Source organism: Kogia breviceps, chromosome 1 (genome assembly GCF_026419965.1).
Source record: "Kogia breviceps isolate mKogBre1 chromosome 1, mKogBre1 haplotype 1, whole genome shotgun sequence".
Lineage (NCBI taxonomy): Eukaryota > Metazoa > Chordata > Mammalia > Artiodactyla > Physeteridae > Kogia > Kogia breviceps.
The window spans coordinates 102,151,852-102,172,227 of NC_081310.1; the positions used below are offsets into that span (position 1 = coordinate 102,151,852).

Genomic DNA, 20,376 nt, shown 5'->3' on the forward strand with positions numbered 1-20,376 from the left:
TGACGCTTTAAATCAGGAGTGATTTGGGGGTTGTGATGCCCTTCTTCAATCAGTCTCGCATCTCTCCTTGGCTGCGTCTCATTCACAACAGACTCCATGGGTGCGTGGTCCAGAGGCAGTGTCCTGGGACCTCCTCTAGGTGTGCTGGTCTTGGTTGTTAGCTGAGTCCTGCCCCTGGAAATCCATGTGGACTGCGGGACTGGTTGCAGTCACAAACCCACTGAAGGCAGTGTAACTCATGGCTTGTGTTTCTTAACCAGAAAGTGAAGCACATTTGGCTCTGGTAGAACTGGAGGGGTTGGGTGTCTTTCCTTGTTTTAACTGTTTAAAATTAACAAAGAGTAATAGTCTGGGGAAGACCCATTCAAAAAACAAAGGAAAAAAACAACAGAAAGAAAAGAAAAAGTGAGGAGGCTGAGAAAGTGGGCCCAGCCCTTCCACACTTGCTTCAACCCGATCTGCTCTCTCATTATCTTTTTTATGTTCTGAAGTTCTGAATAAGATTTTCATTGAAAAAAGGAGTCAGCTATAAAGTTAAAAAATTGAAAACCATTTATCTTGTTCAGTCCCTTCATTACACACATGAATAAAATGTGCTATAAGCAGGTTTTAATAGCGAAGGAATATCAGAAATACCACATATTGTCTTTCCCCGTTTTGGGATGAGTGAAATATATTATGGAGTATAATGATGACCCATTCCTACTAAATACATATGGTCAGATATAATCTGTATTCATATAGTCTCTCCAGAAAATATTATTGCCATCCATTAGCAGGAGTGTTCAATCCATTTGAATCCATTTGAAAAGGATGAGGAGAATTCCTTGGGAATAATATCTTCTCCCTTAGAAGTGTTTCGTATAACTGCAAAGTTGCTGCCATATGGTTCCTGCAAAGGTTCTGCCAAATTCCCGTGGTTCTCACAAGAGCTCCTACCGCCTCTGTTCTTTTAATCTCCTGCTGCGGCTGGCAGACATGGGAGAGACAGACATGCTGCAAAGGGAAGTCGACAGAATAAAATGAAAGCCCTACAACTGTGTTTGTGTCGGTGTAGATGGGGGTCCCCCCTCCCTCGGCTTGCTCGCAGAGGTGGGCGTGAGAACCTGTAGGAATGTCTGGAAGAGATCCTGGGGAAGTCGTTTTGCCCAGAAGCTGGAGGAGAAGCAAAAGGCAAGTGTTAAGTCTCTTGGAAGGCCTGGGTGGCTGGGGGTAGGGGTGTTTCAGCGGGGAGAAGATTTGGGGGATTTTTTTTTTACCTTCCAGAAGAAAGAGAACTGTACCTGGAGGCTGGTCTGCATTTATAAAACAACGTAACAACATATAGAAAGACTACCATTCCTGAGTTAATGTTCTGGCAGGCAGGGGAGAAACAGGCTTGGTGCCCACATGGGGACTGGTTTCTTTTCTCCCTTACGTGACTGCTTTGAGTCCCTCCTGTTTCTTGGTGAGCTGTATTATAGTCTCCTCGAAACCCACACACTAATTCCAAGTGGATGACAACTTCCTTCTTTAGAAAATCTCAAAATACTCTTGAAGTAAATGGCAGCATTACAACATAGGCTTGTAGAGTCTGCAGTTGTAGAACATAAGGTATTGCTTGCTAATTTTTGACCTTACACTTTGAAATAGATTCCTTGAGATTAGTAAATAATTATTAGCTACGGAATGGTGCTTGCTAAGTTGCTGTGGATTCATTTTTTATACCTTGTATGTGCATTGATTTTTAAAAATCTTTCATAATAACTTATGTGGATCATCTGTTTTTATTTTGTTTTATCGCAGTTCAAAGTAGGTAAGGTGAAAAGAGAATTTGGACATCTCCAATACATTCTAAAAATTACACTAAAGAAGTAAAATAAAATTTCTGGTCCAGGCTTGCTAGGCTCAGCAAGCCCAGTGGGCTTACGTTTCTGACCTAACATTACTTCTTCACTAGTTATCGTTTTTGTGGACTCATCAAGAGATTTGCCACACATGTTGGAGAGCAGTGAGGTGTAATAGAGGATAACATCGAAGAGCACCCATACTAGTCCTCATGCTAACCAGAGGTCCATTTGTGTAAGCTCTGTGGGTGATCTTCCCCGCCTTGGTAAATGTTTTCCACTGCACTCTTTCCACGGCTCCCGCTCCTGCACCGGCTTGGACTGTTGTGCCTCTGATGTCCGTGGGTGGGCCTGGGGCTTCTGCTTGGTTAGACTGAGACACTGAATGGCTCTCACACTCTGTCTAGCTCTCCCTTTCCTTTATTTGTATTGTCTCTGCATGCTTGAAGATGAGGTAATTAAATACATCCTTGAAGGATATAGAAAACAATAGCACTCTCCTTTTTGCCTGATTCTGGGGGAGTACAATGCCTTAAACCGCCAGGTTGTCTTGTCAAATGAGTTATTGTTTTTCAAAATATAGCCTGAACAGCATCCTTTATAAGTAAGCCTCCTGGCTTTCAGTTTAAAGTGATATTTGCCAGTAAAAGCCTGCCAAAAAATAAATAAATAAAAGCAGGCTTACTGTTAAATATTGATTTAAGCTTGGAAACTGGCTCCAAATTTTGTTATACCAGTCTTGATCTCCATGGCCTCTGGGCATCTGTTTCAATTTGGTCAAATTGAAATGGGGAGGGACAGTGCCAGACTAACAGCAAGGTGATCCAATATAGTAGGATGGGTTGTATTTGATGAAAAAGAGCCAGACAAAGTCATCTATAGATCCTGAGGACAGGTGAACTGGGCTCAGATAAAATAAGAGCTTGATGGGCATCTTGACTTATCCCATGGGCTGCTGACTTAAGCCAGTTATTATTTTTTTGAAATGTAAAAAAAATGTTGAGTTATCTTTTGAGAGCAGTATGATTTTTTTTGTTTCTGTTTTTGTCTTTCTGTGTATCCTGCTAAATATAAGCTTTTCCTCCAACTGGTCTGGCTGGGAGCTTTCCCCCATGATCCTTTCACATCACTGGTAGGAATGTTAAAAAGCCCAACTACAAAACTTTTCTTATGAACCGAATTTCTCAATTCTTACCTGGAGGTTTTCTCCTATCTAGGGAAAAGATAAGGTTCTCAGAAGAATTTTTTCATCTGGAATGTATATGCTTGAGCCTTGTTGTATTATTCTCCTCTGTCTCTGACAAGAGAAGGCAAACAGGCAGGGGAGAGTTAAAGTTCCTGATAAAAGGGCCCTTGATAAATCTGAACTCTGTGGGTGCAAAGTGCCTGAGACCCATTAGTTTTTACAACCTCAGTTACTCTGGTGCCTCTTGTCATCTGTAAAGTTAACAAGGGCTGATAACTCATGATGAGGCTGGGTACTGGTCTGTATTTCCAGACTCATCAATATTTCACAATACCATTTTCTTAAAATCAGATACATTCATTTGCCAAGTGTGGATGCCATTGGATGTTCACCCAGTGCTGGTGTTTAACAAAAGCCCTGCTTTTAAATCAGAAGATATGGGGCCTTGAGGTGCGCCTCGCTTGCCACTGTACCTTGCTTTCAAATGCACATTCTAATTCGGGTGAGAAAGTTGGTGTTTGACCTCTAGAAACTGCTACTGCCTACCTTGAAAAATATATTGTTCTGCTCTACGGGCAAAAAAAGCATCCATCTTAGCCACATTCTCATATTCTTTCTTGTTTTCCAGCCCTGACGATGCCCTTGTGTTTCTTTGTACTTCACACTGTGGACAGTAGAATCAGGCACCAAAGGGTGAATTTAATTTGGAACAGACCTCTGTCTTGATAGAACTGCCTTTACTCAAGCTCAAATGCAGCAACCTGCAATTTCCCAAGGCAGTACCTCACCTCGTGCTATCACAGGCTCTAAAAATTAAGTCCAGCCTCGGCACCTCTCTTAGCTCACCCAGCTCCCAACAACAACACAGGTTGGTTGTGGACACAGAAGTCAGCCAAGCAGCAATGGTTCTCTCCCTGATGTAATCAAATGCAGTGCACGGGTATCACTTGATTAACAGCTGCGGTATTAATTTCCCTTTTTGGTTGCTTGACTCACAGCAAGAATCATGTCAAGGCAGCAGAGAAGCAATTAAATTGATTTTAATCTTTGTCAGGGAAGATAACATGCCTCTTTCTCTTCTCATTTAAATAATTAAAGTTTCAGGAGGTATTATTTCTGGCTTTAAAGAAATTGGTATCTTAATGTAATAGAATCCTTGTAATTATATACTTAATGGTTCTTAATAAGTTAATCATGGTTTTTCATTTAAAATGTATTTTTTACTTATTAAACTTTTATTTGTTATAGTATCTTTGCTTTTAAGGAGAAAGGGGAAAACACAAAGAGAGATACAGTTCTGTCATTTCTCATTATTAATCCTTTCAACAGCTTTCTTCTCCTTTTGTGGTGTGTTGGACTTAAGTTTGAAGTAATATTTTTACATTTTAGTGCATTTAAAAGAAGCCCACTTCTTATAATGACAACATATTTATTTTAATGATAATGGAGGTTTGGGCTTCTATGACAATTTTCTTATAGAACATCATATGCATTTAAATTGTGTGGGGCTCCTTTAAACTTAAAATTTCATTAAGGTCTTAGAGAAATATTGGAAAAATATTGCAAGTGGTTTCATTCCTCTTTGGTATTCAGTCCAATATTATATAGTTATTTTACTCCTCACCCCAATATTGTGAAATGTACCATAAACATTTCTGAGGAAGGGAAATAGGGGCAGAATTCATAGATCAAGTGCCCTTTCTCACTAGATGCTGGATTTCAGCTGCCATGCATGTGTAACCCACAGGATATGGAGCATTACATAAGTTAACTGCCATTAACCTGAGTCTCTACCACTGGGGTGAGTGACTCCTGAAACAGAAGAAGTGTTATTCTGGAGAATGACTAGTTCTCATTTCAGACCCTAATCAAGAAGTGAGTGTTTCACCAAAAGCCTTAAAAAATGCTTCCTCTTTCAGGATGGAACACTGATTAGGAGGAGAGAGCATACATCACGCAGAGACCCTGGGCCCTGGACCAAACACACTGAGGTTAGAGAGAGGCAAAGCCAGCATCCTGGAGCTGGCTCCTTTATCCAGGGTTTTGGAGGGGCTCAGTCTTCTGTAGAAATTAATTGACAAAGACTGAATCTTCACTTGGTATTTTTAAAGAGAGCTGCTACTAGCTCATATACTATGAATTGCCAAATGTCACTGCCTCTGGGTGGACAGATTACAAAAAGACACCTCCTCCTCCTGCTGTGGCTAGCAGAGGATAGGCTGGATTTCAGCCCCTACTCTTCTCCCTCTGCCTTGCTGCTGCCAAACTGGGTGCTCCTTGGCAGTTCAGGCTCTGCGCAACTGTACATGGTTTGATCATGCATAAACAAGACTGTCAACTTCTGATACAAACTCTGAAGCAAGGAGTGAATATATTCACTCCTCTGCAGATGGCAGGAGGAGGTGAGCAGTATGGGCAGAGAGAAGCATCAGAGAGGTTACAAGAAGAATGCTCTAGGGCAGTGCTCCCCAACCGTTTTGGCACCAGGGACCAGTTTCGCGGAAGACAATTTTTCCGCGGACGGCGGGGGGGTTGGGGGGATGGTTCAGGCGGCAATGCGCGATGGGGAGCGGCAGGTGAAGCTTCGCTCGCTCGCCTGCTGCTCACCTCGTGCTGTGTGACCTGGTTCCTAACAGGCCTCGGAGTGGTATCGGTCCATGGCCTGCGGATTCGGGACCCCTGATATACCTCCCCCGAGCACACTGACTACAAGGCTTATTTCTATAGAAACACTGCCCCTGTTTGGGGATTTGTCTTACTCACATTTTTGCCCCTAGTTCCTAGCACAATGTCTGGGCCAGAGGATTCATTCATTCATTCATGCATTCATTCAACAAATATTTATTGAGCACCTGCTATACAGCAGACACTATTCTAGGAACTTAGGATACAGCAATGAACAAAACAGATAAGTTCCTACACTAATGGAGCTTATATTCTGGTGGAATAGTTTAGTATTTACACAAGTAAATAAACAACCAAGACATGTGTAATGAGGAAAATTAAATAGGGGATATGATAATGACTAGATGGGGTGATACAGATGGGCAGTAGTGGGGGAAGTCTCTGAGGAAAGGACATTTGAATTGATATCTAAATGTCAGGATTCAAATGTAGGAAAAATGTGTGTGTCTAAATGATAGAAAGAAAGAGAGTGTGACTCGAACTGGATGGGGAAGAAGAGGGAAGGGTTATGGAGATGAGTGGGAGGGTTCAGAGGTGGTCATGTCAGAGAAGGATGTGAAGGAGTTAGGCAATGTCAAAAGCTGATCCATGCTGCTGGGGTCATGCTGCAAAGCCACACCCTGCTACAAAGGCTCTCCAAAACTTCATTACTACAAAAAATGTTAGGACACCATCAAGAAGTGAAAAGACAACCCACAGGATGGGAAAAAATGTTGACAAATCATATATCCAATAAGGGATTTATAACCATAATGTATAAAGAACTCTTACAACTCAATAATAAAAAGGCAAATAACCCAATTAAAAAATAGGCAAAGGATCTGAATAGACATTTCTCCAAGGAAAACATACAAATAGCCAAAAAACAAATGAAAAGATGCTTAGCATTATTAGTCATCGGAGAAATGCCAATCAAAATCATGAGATACTCCTTCATACAGTATGTAGAATGACTAGAATAAAAAGTCAAATATTAACAAGTGTTGACAAGGATGTGGAGAAATCAGAATCCTTATACACTTCTGGGACTATAAATGGGAATGTTAAATGATTCAGCAACCTTAGAAAACAGTCTGGCAGTTCCTCAAGTGATTAAACATAGAGTTACTGCATGTCCCAGCAATTCTATTCCTATGTATATATCCAAGAGAAATTAAAGCATATGTCCACACGAAAACTTACACACGAATGTTTATAGTGGTAGTATTCATAATACCAAAAGGTAGAAACAACTCGTATGTCCATCAACTGACAAATGACTAACAAAATATGGTATATTCATACAATGGAATTTTATTTGGCCATAAAATGAAGTACTGATACATGCTATGACATGGATGAACCTTAAAAACGTTATGCTAAATGAAATAAGGCCGTCAAAGGACCACATGTTATAGGATTCTATTCATATTAAATTTCTAGAACAATGAAATCTATAGAGACAGAAAGTAGATTAGTGGTGGTTTAGAGGCTGGGGGAATAAGAAGATACAGGAGTGGTAGCTAAAGGGTACAGGGTTTCTTTTCAAGGTGATAAAAATATTCTAAAATTGACTGTGGAGATGGTTGTACATATCTGTAAATATACCCCCAAACCGCTGGATTGTACACTTGAAATGTATGGTATGTGAATCACATCTCTATAAAGCTGTTAAAGAAAAACACTAAAAACCCCCAAAGCCTAAGGGTACACTTCAGACTCCCTCAGAGTTTCATGCTCTTCAGATAAAATTTACTAGTCCAGATCAGAATAGCTCTGGGCCCAAGGGAGAATCATCAATGAAGCTATTCTTAGAACACAAAGCTTTTCTTCCTAAAATACTGGAAAGGAGCAACACCTTGAACACCACAGGAAACCCATAAATATCTAATTTGCACCACTGCATGATAAAAGCAGCTTGCTTCTTCCACTCATTGGCAACACTCAAAAATATATTCTAGCTCTTTGCCTGCTAATAAGGATATTTACGTTTGCTCTTTGCACCAACTAAATAAGCCCTGTTTATTCCCACAGTTTCCCTGCCGCCCTGGTCCACCTGGACTGTGTTTGGAAAGCAAGTAGAGAGCCGTTCTGGGACAGACTCAGTGGTGAAAAGTGCAAGTGCTACATGAGAGTCGTTTAAATGAATGCATTTGGAATCATGGATTTCTAAGTGAGTCTGGAATTTGGAAGGGATTTCAGTTTCCTAGATGACAGGAAGTTAGCCATTGTATTCTACTACCAGTAACATGCTCTTTGTCCTGCAGATGACAGTCATTGTAGATGCAAATTTTAAGCCCTTTAAGACAGGAAAAATCTTATTTCATCTTTGTACTCTCTATGTTAGTGCTTTTGTATATAGTATGTGTTTAGTACTTTTTAAAATTGAATTTGAATTAATAGATCACTAGAGTTTAAGGACAAGATCAAGAACATTTTTCAGTGATTGAAACAAATAAGATTGAATACATGATGGATTGTATTAGCCAAACGTAGGTCTGACTCAGCCTGGGAGCTGGCTTATAAATGTAATGTTATTGGAACCAGAGAGTCTCCAGCTGCTAAACAGGAAGCCGGGGAAGGGAAGGTGTTATTGTAAGTTGTTATAAACAGGAAATGGAAAGTAAGACTTTCCCAATATCTTTTAGCTCAGTCAGAGAAAGCAAGACACTGCATCTGGTAGACACAAGCATTCAACTCAATAAACTGAGGCTCTGTTTTGGTGGCAGAATAGTTCACTAGGTTTGCCACAGTTTATGTGAGATATCTAATTTCCTCCCTCTCATTATGAGACAAGATTTCCAGTAGTTGGAGTATATGGAGTTGTGCATTTGCCAGTCACAGGAATCAAACTTTCCTCGATATTGACCAGTCACAAGGTACTACCCATGTGTGTGAGGTCTAGTCTAAAAAAGCCTGTCGGTCTCCTTTATGGACAAAAATTTAGCAGTGATTTCCATCAGTTTCTTTCTAACCTTTCCTCTTTTCTGCCATCTATTAGAATAGGATAAGTTTTCTTGTTTTCCCTCTGTCCATTCAGATTATGTGGATAAGTCTGAAATATGCACATCTCCTACATGCGTTTTTGAGTGTATGAGATGTGCTTTGAAATCCTAGGTGTAGGATACTGATGCCATCTTTACCACACATATGGCTCTTAGCACTTTACAGCTCAATTTTCTGCTTAGAGGGTGCCGCTTATAAACCAGCAAATACAGCAAGTGACTAATTAGCCAAATTAATGAGGGCTTGTTTACTTGAAGTCCCCAGTGCCCTTGGAACTTGGGATGTTTCATTATTACAATCTGCAAGTGGTTTCCACCAATTAGTTTTTAACATACGGCTCTTGCCTCTTCCCAGCAATATGTAATGTCCTCATACTTCAGAGGGGTTTACAAGCATTAAATAAATCATTATTCCTTATAGGGAATTACTGAAAGACTGGAACAAAAAGGAATCATATTGCTTTTTGGCCTACTTTACAAATTTTAGTCTGTAGGTCTAGAGGAAAATTGGTAAAGAGCAATTGTTAAGGCCTATTCTGAGAAATAAATGGAAAGGAAGAAACACATGTAGATATAAAAAGAATTGCTCTTTTCCACAGAATGAGTGATAAGCAAGCTAAGAAAAGTCAATCTTCTTACTTATAGCCCCTTGTGAGATTCCATGATTGGAGACAAATTCAAATCTAAGTAGGCACACAGAAGCATGTATTTAGAGCACATTCAGAAGTGATGTGTGCATCTAGAGCATATACAGAAGTGAGGTGCATGAGTGATGTCACAGAAATAGTGAAGTAGGGAGCTCTAAGAATTGGTCCCGCCACTGAAGCAGCCATTAAGCTGGTAAAAGCTGACAGAATCATGTTTTCTAGAACTCTAGAATCTAATAAAAAACTTGCAACAACTGGGGGAGAGCTTAATGAAAAAGAAATTGCTAAATTTCAGCATTAAGGAAATCTCTGTCAGATCACTGACTCTCTGCTGAGAACAAAACAGAGACTTGAGGGGTCACACATGACAAAAAATACAGTCTTTGCCAAAATAGTTTAGAAAAATAGCTTAAAAATGGATGACTGAAGCCCTCAATAAGCAATAACAGCAAACCCTGGAGGGGGAGAGAATCTGATTTTCCAGAGTTATCACATTATAATGTTTAAAACATCACTGAAAATTTTCACAAAAATTACAAGACATGCAAAGACACAGGACAGTATGACTTATTCACAGGAAACAAATTGACAGAAAACATCCTTGAGCCAGATCAGACATTGGATTTATTAGACAAAGACTTTAAATCAAAGATCTAAATGAAACTATGGATAAAGAACTAAAAAACAACAACAGCAACAACAACCAAAAAAAAAAAAAAAAATGGGGAGGACAATGTATGAACAAATAAAGAATATCAATAAAACACTGACATCAAAAAAAAAATGAACCAAATAGAAACTCTGGAGCTGAAAAGTACAGTTGAATAAAAAATTCAGTAGAGGGATTCAACAGCAGATTTGAGTAGGTGGAAGAAAGAACAGCAAACTTGAGGATAGGACAATTGAAATTAAACAGTCTGAGGAGCAGAAAGAGAAAAAAGAATGAAGAAAAAAGAACACATCCTAAGGATTTGTGGGACTTCATCAGCTATTTCAACATACACATCATGGGAATTACAGAAGAAGAGAGAAAGGGGAAGAAGTAACATTTGAAGAAATAATGGCTGAAAATTCCCTCAATTAGATGAAAGACATGAATCTCCACATCCAAGAAGCTCAACAAACTTTCAAGTAGGATAAACTCCAAAGAGATCCATGCTGAGACATCTATTACTAAACTATCAAAAGCTAAACACAAAGGGACAATCCTGAGAGAGCAACATAAAAGCAATTCATGGGCTTCCCTGGTGGCGCAGTGGTTGGGAGTCTGCCTGCCGATGCAGGGGACACGGCTTCGTGCCCCGGTCCGGGAGGATCCCACATGTCCCGGAGCGGCTGGGCCCGTGAGCCATGGCCGCTGAGACTGCACGTCCAGAGCCTGTGCTCCGCAGCGGGAGAGGCCACAGAGGTGAGAGGCCCGCGTATCGCAAAAAAAAAAAAAAAAAAAAGCAATTCATTACATACGAATTGTGTATAAAATTGATGATTAATAAGAACCTCCTGATCCTTAATAAGATTAACAGTTGTCTTCACATAAGAAAGTATGGAGGGCAGAAAGCAATGGGTGACATGTTTAAAGTACTGGTAGCAAAAATTATGCCAGCCAAGAATTCTATATGTGGCAAAACTATACTTCAAAAATGAAAAAAGAGGGCTTCCCTGGTGGTGCAGTGGTTGAGAGTCCACTTGCTGATGCAGGGGACGCGGGTTCATGTCCTGGTCCAGGAGGATTCCACATGCTGTGGAGCGGCTAGGCCCGTGAACCATGGCTGCTGAGACTGCGCCTCCGGAGCCTGTGCTCTGCAATGGGAGAGACCACAACAGTGAGAGGCCTGCGTACTGTAAAAAAAAAAAAAAAAAAAAAAAACAGAAAAAAGAAATTAAGACATTACCTAATAAACAAAAGCTGAAAGTTTTCATTGCTTGTGGACCTGCCCTATAAGAAATGCTAAAAGGAGTCCTTCAAGCTGATATGAAAGGACAGTGATTTGAAGCCATACAAAGAAATAAAGAATTTTGGTAAAGGTAATGACATAGGTAAATATAAAAGCCAGTATTATTGCATTTTTGGTTTGTAACTTTTCTTTTGGTTTCCTGTATGACTTAAAAGACAAATGCGTAATATATTAATTAGAAATCTATGTTAATGGGCATAAAATATATAAATATGTAATTTCTAACAATAAGAATCTATAGTACATGAGACTTCCCTGGCAGTCTACTGGTTAAGAATCCGTGCTCCCAATGCAGAGGGCATGGGTTTGATCCATGGTCAGTGAATGAAGATCCCGCATGCTGCATGGCATGACCAAAAAATAAAATAAAATAAAATAAAATAAAGATGTCTTAAAAGAAAAAGAATCTATAGTGCATGCAGAAATGATGTACACATCTAGAACTGAAGTCTGTCTCATGCAGAAGTGAAGTGAGCATCTTCAGCCTATTCAGAAGAGAGAGACTGATGCCAATGATTAAATTATAATTCATTCAAGGTAATTGGTTCTACTTATACTTGAAACTTAAGTTGAATTGGGCTGAATTGGGTGATTGGGATTGACATGTATACATTGATGTGTATTAATTGATGACTAATAAGAACCTGCTATATAAAAAATAAATAAATAAAATTCAAAAATTAAAAAAAAAAGACCAAAAGATTTAAATGAACAAATCACAAACGAAGATGTTTGACAAAGGAACAAATGAAAAGATGCTTTGCATCATTGGTCAACAGGGAAATGCAAATTAAAATGATGAGATACTACTTAATACCCGTTAGAATGGCAGAAAAATAAAACAAATACCAAAAAGCTGATGATGTTAACTGTTGACAAGGAAATGGAACAATAAAAAAAAGAAAATTTAATAATTCTACCTTTGTATTTTGAAAACAGGCAATCTCATATATTAGGGGTTAAGCTACATATGGTATTAAGTTTGGAATGACTTTTTAAAAAAGAAAGAAGAAAAGGTTTTTTTTTTTTTTTTTTTTTTTTTTTTTTTTTTTTTTTTTTACTGCCAGTGATCAAGGTGGTATTTCTCAAAATTGCAACAACAAAATTAGGATAATTTACATTTGAGTCAATGGAGGAGATGACATGAAAAGGAAGGTTTGATGTCTTGAAATTAATGGAAACAATAAGAGCAAAGGAAAGATTTCAGCATCTGTACATGCAGGTTATTCACTTAGAATGTGGAGAGAATGGGTTTTGAGGTTGCCTTTGATGAAAGGGAGTCTGGTTGCTTGACTTGTAAATATAAAAGGGTATTCCAGGTAAAATGGGTGTTGAGCAGAAAATGGCTTTGGAAGCTAAGAAAACAAGGATCACTTTACAGTCCAGCCCTTGTTTATAGTGAGTGATAAACTCAGGTTCTTAGGAGAAGGCATAATCATATCCTTAAATATGTAGTTATGCCTAACACTAAGATAATAATGAACTGTCAGTGGCCTAATAAACTACCTTTCCTTAAATAATCTAAGAGTATTCTCAGCCTTTCCTATCCCCTAATCTGCAAAAAAAGAGTTTTGGCTTTGCCTGCAGTTTCTTTACCTTTCTTGCTGTCTGAGGAGTGTTCTGCTATTACCAGGACAGAATTTTGGGGTTTGTGATGCAAAATGAGAATGATAGTGTGAAGGGTAGAACAACCAGAGTACTCAGACTAGGTGTGGAGGAGGATATATTTTAAGAGAGTTTCTAGGAGAGTGGCATGAAAAGTGCTCCAAGGTGTGAGGAAAATAAGTGGGAGAAGAAATTAAAGTTTAAGAAAACATATAACTGTGGATTATATTTCCTCTTCACATGCAGTCCAAAGAGGTTGGGTGATTTTGAACATACTCCGGTTGCTGAACAGTGGTTCATTGACTGTGCACTGTTGAGACTGAATCACGTGACTCCTGGCTTCAACATGCTTACACGTATAATAGTAAAGTTCTAGAAACCCAGTGAACATTAGGTAGAATTTGGATTAAAAGGCACTGACACTAGTCCTTTTCCAATCCTATATCTGAGATTCAAGTTTTTGTTTTATTTAGAGTTCTTTCAAAATCATCTTTCAAGACTCAGATCCAATATGACCTTCTCTGTGAAAACTTTTCCTGATATTCCTCATTTCTCTAATAGAATTGAATCTTCATCCTTCAGGTCTCACTTCTCCATTGTATAGATTTCTCTCATTTCAACTAAGGCACTTGGGTGAATTTATTTGTCTCTCCAATTGATTGTAAGATCTTTGAGGGCAGAAACCATCTTTGTTTCCCTGGAGCCTAGCACTGCACCTGGCACACAGTAGACACTTAAAGCTCATTTGTTGAAAACACAGCTTATTAACCATTGTTCCTGCTTATTGTTTCTCTTCATTTCCACGCCTATGTACTACTGATTAGTGAATCTTCCTGAAGAACAATAAAATACACAGTGATTCACACTATTAAAATGACAGTCCAAATTCATTAGTATAGCATAAGTTCTTGGTAATCTGACTTTAGACTATTTTTTAGGCTTCCTCTCCCTTTAAAGCCTCTATGTTCTATCCAAATTGAATAATTTATGGGCTTTTTTTTTTTTTTCAAAAAAGTGTTTTCAGTGGGAATGAAGAACCTTATAAAATATCCCAGCATAAACCCTGCCAGCCCCTGAATTTGCACTTGTAGACAATATAGTAAGGAGAGCTGGGACAGAGAGACAAGAGATAAAAGATCACACAGGAGGATGGAAGTTATTGTAAATGTTCTAATTTCTTTGTTAGGCTGTGGGATCACTGGTATTCATTATATTTTAAATAATCAAACAAGCAAACAAACAAATAAATAAGAGCCACAGGAACCAATGATGAAAGTATGTCATAAAAAGCCAGAATATGATTAATCCAATTCCACAAACTTGAAATAAACAAAAGAGTAGCTGAAAGTTGTAATGTAATGGAGAAAAATACTACAAGTAATATAGCCAACGCTGCTTGTCTCCTGTCTTGAATGTCTGAGATCCTTTCTGCTTTCTCCCTATTGCCTTAACTTGCGGGATGGTCACAAATACTAGGCACCTATATAGGAAAGGTATTCATATTTTATGTTAAGGATTTCTCAGTAATGACTTTTTGTAGATGACTCTCAAGGTTCAGTGCGTCCAAAAAAATCTGTGCCTTGTTAACATTTTGAATTTCTGGACCCACCTCCCAGAAATTCTGATTCATTAGGTTTGGTTGTATGATCGAAGAATCTGATTTTAAATAATTACTCTTGGGGTATTTTGATACAGATGATCCAAGAAAAATATGTCATTATATGACTTTGGAACATCAGACTGAGCTGCAGACTTAGTGGTGTAGAGATGTACAATGACCCTGAAGACACTCTCAAGAAGAGCGTCAGAAATGGTTAGAGTAACGGGAGCATTGATTTGAGGCATTTTCCAGGTTTAAAGGATCTAAATGTGTCTAATCCTTAAAGCCTCACTCAGCAGCAACTAGTGGGAGATGTCATAATGGTCTACAAATATTTGAACACCATAAACATCAAAGATGGAGAGAACTTATTTAGCTTGTTGGAAGATAGTATGATTAATAGTAACTAAAAATGACCTCTGCACTGAATTTAAGATTAGCCTTCTGAAACTAAAGTGATTAGATTTCAGGGTAGATTCTTAACAAAAGTGATAAATCAATAGAGGAAAAGTGGAAAAAAATTGATCCACAAATGAGATGAATTTACTTGTATTTAAAAGCTGGGAATGATAGCTCCCAAATTTCTTCTAGTCTGCATTTCTTTCTGTATTGCCTACATGGACCTCTCTCCCATCTGCTCTCATGCTTGGCCTTGGCTTTGGCCTTGGTAGGTTTTAATTGGTCCTTTGTCTTGCCTCTGGGGACATTACAATGTTAGCCAGCCTTGATACTCCAAACCCACAATTGTTGGTCTCCCTTTCTTGCTTTATTCAATTAATATTTAAGCACTTACTATTAAGCACCTTTAAAGTGTCTTTTTCACCTAGGCACTGGTTATCAAGACAAACAAAAGCTTTGTCTTCAGGAAGCTTATATACTTGAGGATTACTGATTATTATGGACTGAACGTTTGTGTCCTCCCAACATTCATATGTTGAAATCCAAACCCCCAATGTGATGGTGTTAGGAGGTGGGGCCTTTGGGAGGTGATGAGGTCATGAGGGTGGAGTCTCCATAAATGGGATTAGTGCCCTTATAAAAGAGAACCAAGAGAACTCTCTAGCCCTCTTTCTGCCATGAGGACACAGTGAGAAGTTGGCTGCAATGAAGAAGCAGGCTCTCACCAGACACTGAATCTACTGGTGACTTGATCTAGGATTTCTTGCTTCCAGAACAGTGAGAAATAAATGTCTGTTCTTTGAGCCACCCAGTCTATGGTACTGGTTGGATTATTTCTTCCATGAGGTCTGTCTCATGGGGAGAGCATAAAAGTTGTTGGTTGTGAGCTAACTCCAGAACACAGGTAGCTGGGAGAAATACCATTATGACAGAACAGGGCATGAGCCTTATCCCAATTCTTTCCAACCCTATCTGACTCATCTCTCTCATAGCCTTTTATTATTAACTCAGCTGATTTGCACCATTCACATTGGCAAACATGCAGAATTTATGAATTCCCTTTATTCTGCATTGCCTCACCATCAGAGAGGTCTTCAGGGCATGTGAAGCTGGGCTATTTCCCCAGGCCTGAGTTCTGTATGCTGGCAACAGGTAATAGACAGGGAGTAAGAGATGACTTTCAGGTAAAGCACAAAGGAAAAACACACCCACTCATTTGGTGAACTTAGTACCATCTCCTAGTCAAAAAAAAATGGGACAATTCTTCCCTCTTCCAGACCTCTTCTCCTTTCTATCTCAGGCTGCAAGTTGCTCTTTTATGATTTGCTCATTAAAGGCTGATGCTTACTTGGAAACAAAACACATGAACAAAAACCCACTTAATTTCATCCACAAGTGTTCCATGGGCAGATTAGGAGTTAGGGGTTAGTGGCAGACAACACCACATGTATCCACACCTAGAAACATTCTGTGGCTTAACCCAGCCTTCCACTTCCTTGGGCTCTGTTTGGGTTCTTCCAGTGTCATGGTTTCTGTCCTATTACCCTGGATCCAGTTAGATCTAGAGCTTGAGGGCAGGGACAGAGCCTTCTCTTCCTTTGGTAATTCCAGACTAGGCCAACATTTGAGGGCCCTGATGCATTTCACACATTATTCCCTTTAATTTTCACTATAACTGCGTGCAACATGCTTCTCCCTCCCACAGCTAGGTGAGGATGTGGAACACACCACATAGAGCTTTGCCTCCTCTGATCTCTGGGTTTTCCTCCTTCCTATAGATACACAAAATAACCAAGGCATAGTTACTGGACGCCAGAATTTTAAAAGTTTTTAAAAAATGTTTTCTGGGTTGAACTTAGAACTGTGATCGTCTTGATTGAATGAAAGTACTCAGCTGCCCTCTGTGAAGAGGACACATGCAGATATTTCCGAGTGATTAACGAATTGTGGAGAGCCTTGCCAGAGTCATCTTCTCTGAATATTTTTATAAAATGCATGGAAGGGATTAACCATAGTCCTAAATGTAAGTAAGGGAAAAGTCTAGAACTGTGCTGTTCATTATGGTAGCAACTAGCTGTATGTGGCTATGGAGCACTTGAAATTCAACTAGTCTGAACTGAGATGTGCTGTAAGTATAAAATACACACCAGATTTAGAAAACTTAATACGAAAAAAAGAATGGAAAAGATTTCATTAATCAATTCTTATACTAATTTCACATTGAAACAATATTTTAGATACATTGGGTTAAGACATACTATTAAAATCAAGCTCCCTTGTTTCTTTTTACTTTTGAAACATGTGGCTACCAGAAAATAAAAAATTAGATAAGTGCTTGCATATATTTCTATTGGCTAGTGCTGGTCTAGAAGAATTTTTTTTTTTTTTTTTTTTCTGGGACTGCTTTTATCTAACCATTTAAACTGGCTTAGAATTAAACTGCCACCTCTGCTTTAAAAACATCTGGCACATCACACCCAGGCATAATTATTTTTCTTCTACGACTATGCTGCTATAGGAGCGGAGTTATGGTAGAATAAAGAACAACTTGAGCTAATAACTTGTATATGAAAATAGTTACATCTTCATTGTGGGAACTAGGAGCCACCCATACGGTTTCACTGCACACACAAATCTCTTTTATAATGATGCTTTTTCATTCATTTGGCATGCTTTTATTATTATTAATACCACAGTGAAAACGCCATCTATATCAGGGTAAAAGCATCTCTTTTGGATAATCAAACCTATAAATCTTGTGACTGCTCAGATATAGCTAATTAACTCCCCTTTCTCAGAACTGCAGTGCACCAGATGGTGCAAAAAGGGTGGCCACATAGTGCTTGCAGTGCTCTTGACTGAGTGATGTAGTCACAAGAGCCATGGAAGCTAGTGAGGAGGTTCAAGTTTTTCAGTCACCAAATATGCTCATCATAAGCATTAATAAGAAATGTTTCTATTCCTTCAAATGTTGATGTCTTCGTTAGCTATGTCAAAGTTCTCATCAGTACATTAACAGAATCCTTCATGGTACGCTAGCAGAACCCTTCTTTATACCTCTGATGCCTCATTGTTTGATAACAGAAGAGGTTTTTTTAAATTGAAGTATAGTTGATTTCCAATGTTGTGTTAACTTCTGCCATATAGCAAAGCGATTCAGTTATATATATTATATATATATATATATTCTTTTTCATATTCTTTTCCATCATGGTTTACATAGGATATTGAATATAGTTCCCCATGCTATACAGTAGGACCTTATTGTTTATCCATTCTATGTATAATAGTTTGCATCTACTAATCCCAAACTCCCAATCCATCCCTCCTCTCCCTCCCTCCTTCCCCCTTGGCAACCACAAGTCTGTGCTCTATGAAAAGAAGTTTCTTAAAAAATAAACCAGGGATAATATTTTATAAATAACTCTAATCACATTTCCTATTTGCTCTGGGCTATTACTTTGTTGCTTTGCCTATAGCACTAAGCTGCGTTGCTGTTGTGTGTGTTGGGGGAACAGGGGTGAGAAGGAGAAGCAAATCTGTAGATAAACTGCAGTGCAGTCAGTAGGCAAAGTAGGATCAACATGGGTGATGATCTTTTGTTTTCATTCAATTTTTAAAATCTTTATATAAAAATTTCTGGTTACAATGTTTAAATGGTTTGGTTCGTGCTACTTAAATAGTTATTGAATTAACTAGTTCTACCACTAAGGTAAAATACACACCTTGAAATCTCAAAGATTAGGAAACTACACTTCATGATCACATGAAATCTGGCTTGAGGATGTGTGTGTGTGTGTGTGTGTGTGTGTGTGTGTGTGTGTGTGTGTGTGTATGCATGTATCCCCTGGGCACAATCTCTTTAGGATATCTTGGATCTTGGTTTTATAGAATTAAAATTTGCCCCGTGATTTTAATGTTTTCTTTTCTTAAGCTGTGTTTTTAGATAATGGTTGCTTTTGAATGTTTTAGAGCTTATAATGGCAGACTTTTGAAGTGCCTAGATACGGTTTAAAAACCTGAATAAAATGAAACTTTCATATTTGTACACTTCTCATTCAATATTGTTTCTTGCCTCCAACTCTCCTTCATAAAACATTGCAGATTTCAGTTTCTGTTTGAGTTGCTCATCATTCCTACAAGCTATAGCTGACCTTTTCATAAATTTGTTTTTGGATAAAAACGATGACCTAGAAGATATTGCACTAAGTAAAACCCTGCCCAAACCTGATAAGTGGGGTCCAAAATATCCAGTTCTATAGAGTGAAGGTTCAAGATATCATGAGCTTAATAAAGCAAGGGTGGAGAGCTTGTTCAGCTAGCTGCCACGGAGTTTGTGGGATTTAGCTGAGGGATTCAAATCTGTCTGCATCCCAGTTGCAGCGTGATGTCACCTTGTGATGGTCGTCCTCTCTGACTTAAGCTGTATCACTGGCAGTGATCCAGCGTCCTATGAAAGGCTATGAGTTCTCTGACAGCAGCAGCAATTCCAGGAAATCCCCCGGTTAATTTGTGCCCATTTCATTGGCCTCATCTGGGGAGAGCGAGCTAGGAGAACCCTGGGGACCCAGGGAACCACTCCTCCTCCCTACGTCCCAGGAAGAGGCTGCCTGCCGCTTCCAGGGAACCATGTTCCCCTTCTCATTTCCACTCCATTCCTTCCCTCGTCATAGAAGAACTGTAGCCCACCAGATCTGAGAACAGGGCTGGGTGGAGGGAAGGAGTCAATTACATCGTATCTTTATTGTGGGGCCTGTTAGTGTGGGGTTTTGCTGCAATTTTGTTATTTTCAGTGAAATATCGTTAGGAATGAATTTGGCAAAAACTGTGCCCTCTATTAACATGAGTAGTTCTAGATTTTAGTTCCCATATAATTTCAGCTCATGCCTGTAGGTGACTACTAAATATGTAGATACTACTTATTTTCAATTTTTGGTTTATTTATTTAGCTGAGGGATATCAACTTCATTAGGACATACAGATGGTATTTTATTAAATTTTTTGTTTTGTTCCTCCTCCCCTCCCTCCCGAGGCTTTTGATTGATTAAAAAAAAAAGAATTGGGGCAATTCATTTGCTAATCCCAGATGAAAGAATATCTAAATTTCTTTTTTCTTTATTTTCTTCGTTGTGGCATGTGGGCTTCTCTCTAGTTGTGGTGCACAGGCTCCAGGGAGCGTGGGCTGTCTCACTGAGGCGTGCAAACTCAGTAGTTGTGGTGCCTGGGCTTAGTTGCCCCGCGGCTTGGTGGGATCTTAGTTCCATGACCAGGGATTGAACCAGCGTCCCCTGCGTAGGAAGGTGGATTCTTTACCACTGGACCACCAGGGAAGTCCCAAGAATATCTAATTTTCAAACAAGGTAAATCTCCTGTGAAAGAACTCTTCTCCTTTTCTGAATACCTATAGCATTTGATTTGAAACAATTGTACTGCATTTGAGTCTTATCTCCCCAACCAGAATATAAAAGATTATCATTAATGACATCTAA

General features: G+C 39.0%; 1 long non-coding RNA gene across 1 annotated transcript in view; it reads left to right on the forward strand.

The window, feature by feature from the left end:
• Window positions 1–1,009: 1,009 nt before the first annotated feature.
• Window positions 1,010–20,376, forward strand: part of LOC136794451 (uncharacterized) — a 179,143-nt gene continuing 159,776 nt past the window's right edge. Inside the window, exons 1-2 of the long non-coding RNA XR_010841216.1 lie at window positions 1,010–1,173; window positions 7,711–7,849. This is a non-coding gene — a long non-coding RNA (uncharacterized lncRNA). The remainder of the gene's footprint in view (window positions 1,174–7,710; window positions 7,850–20,376) is intronic.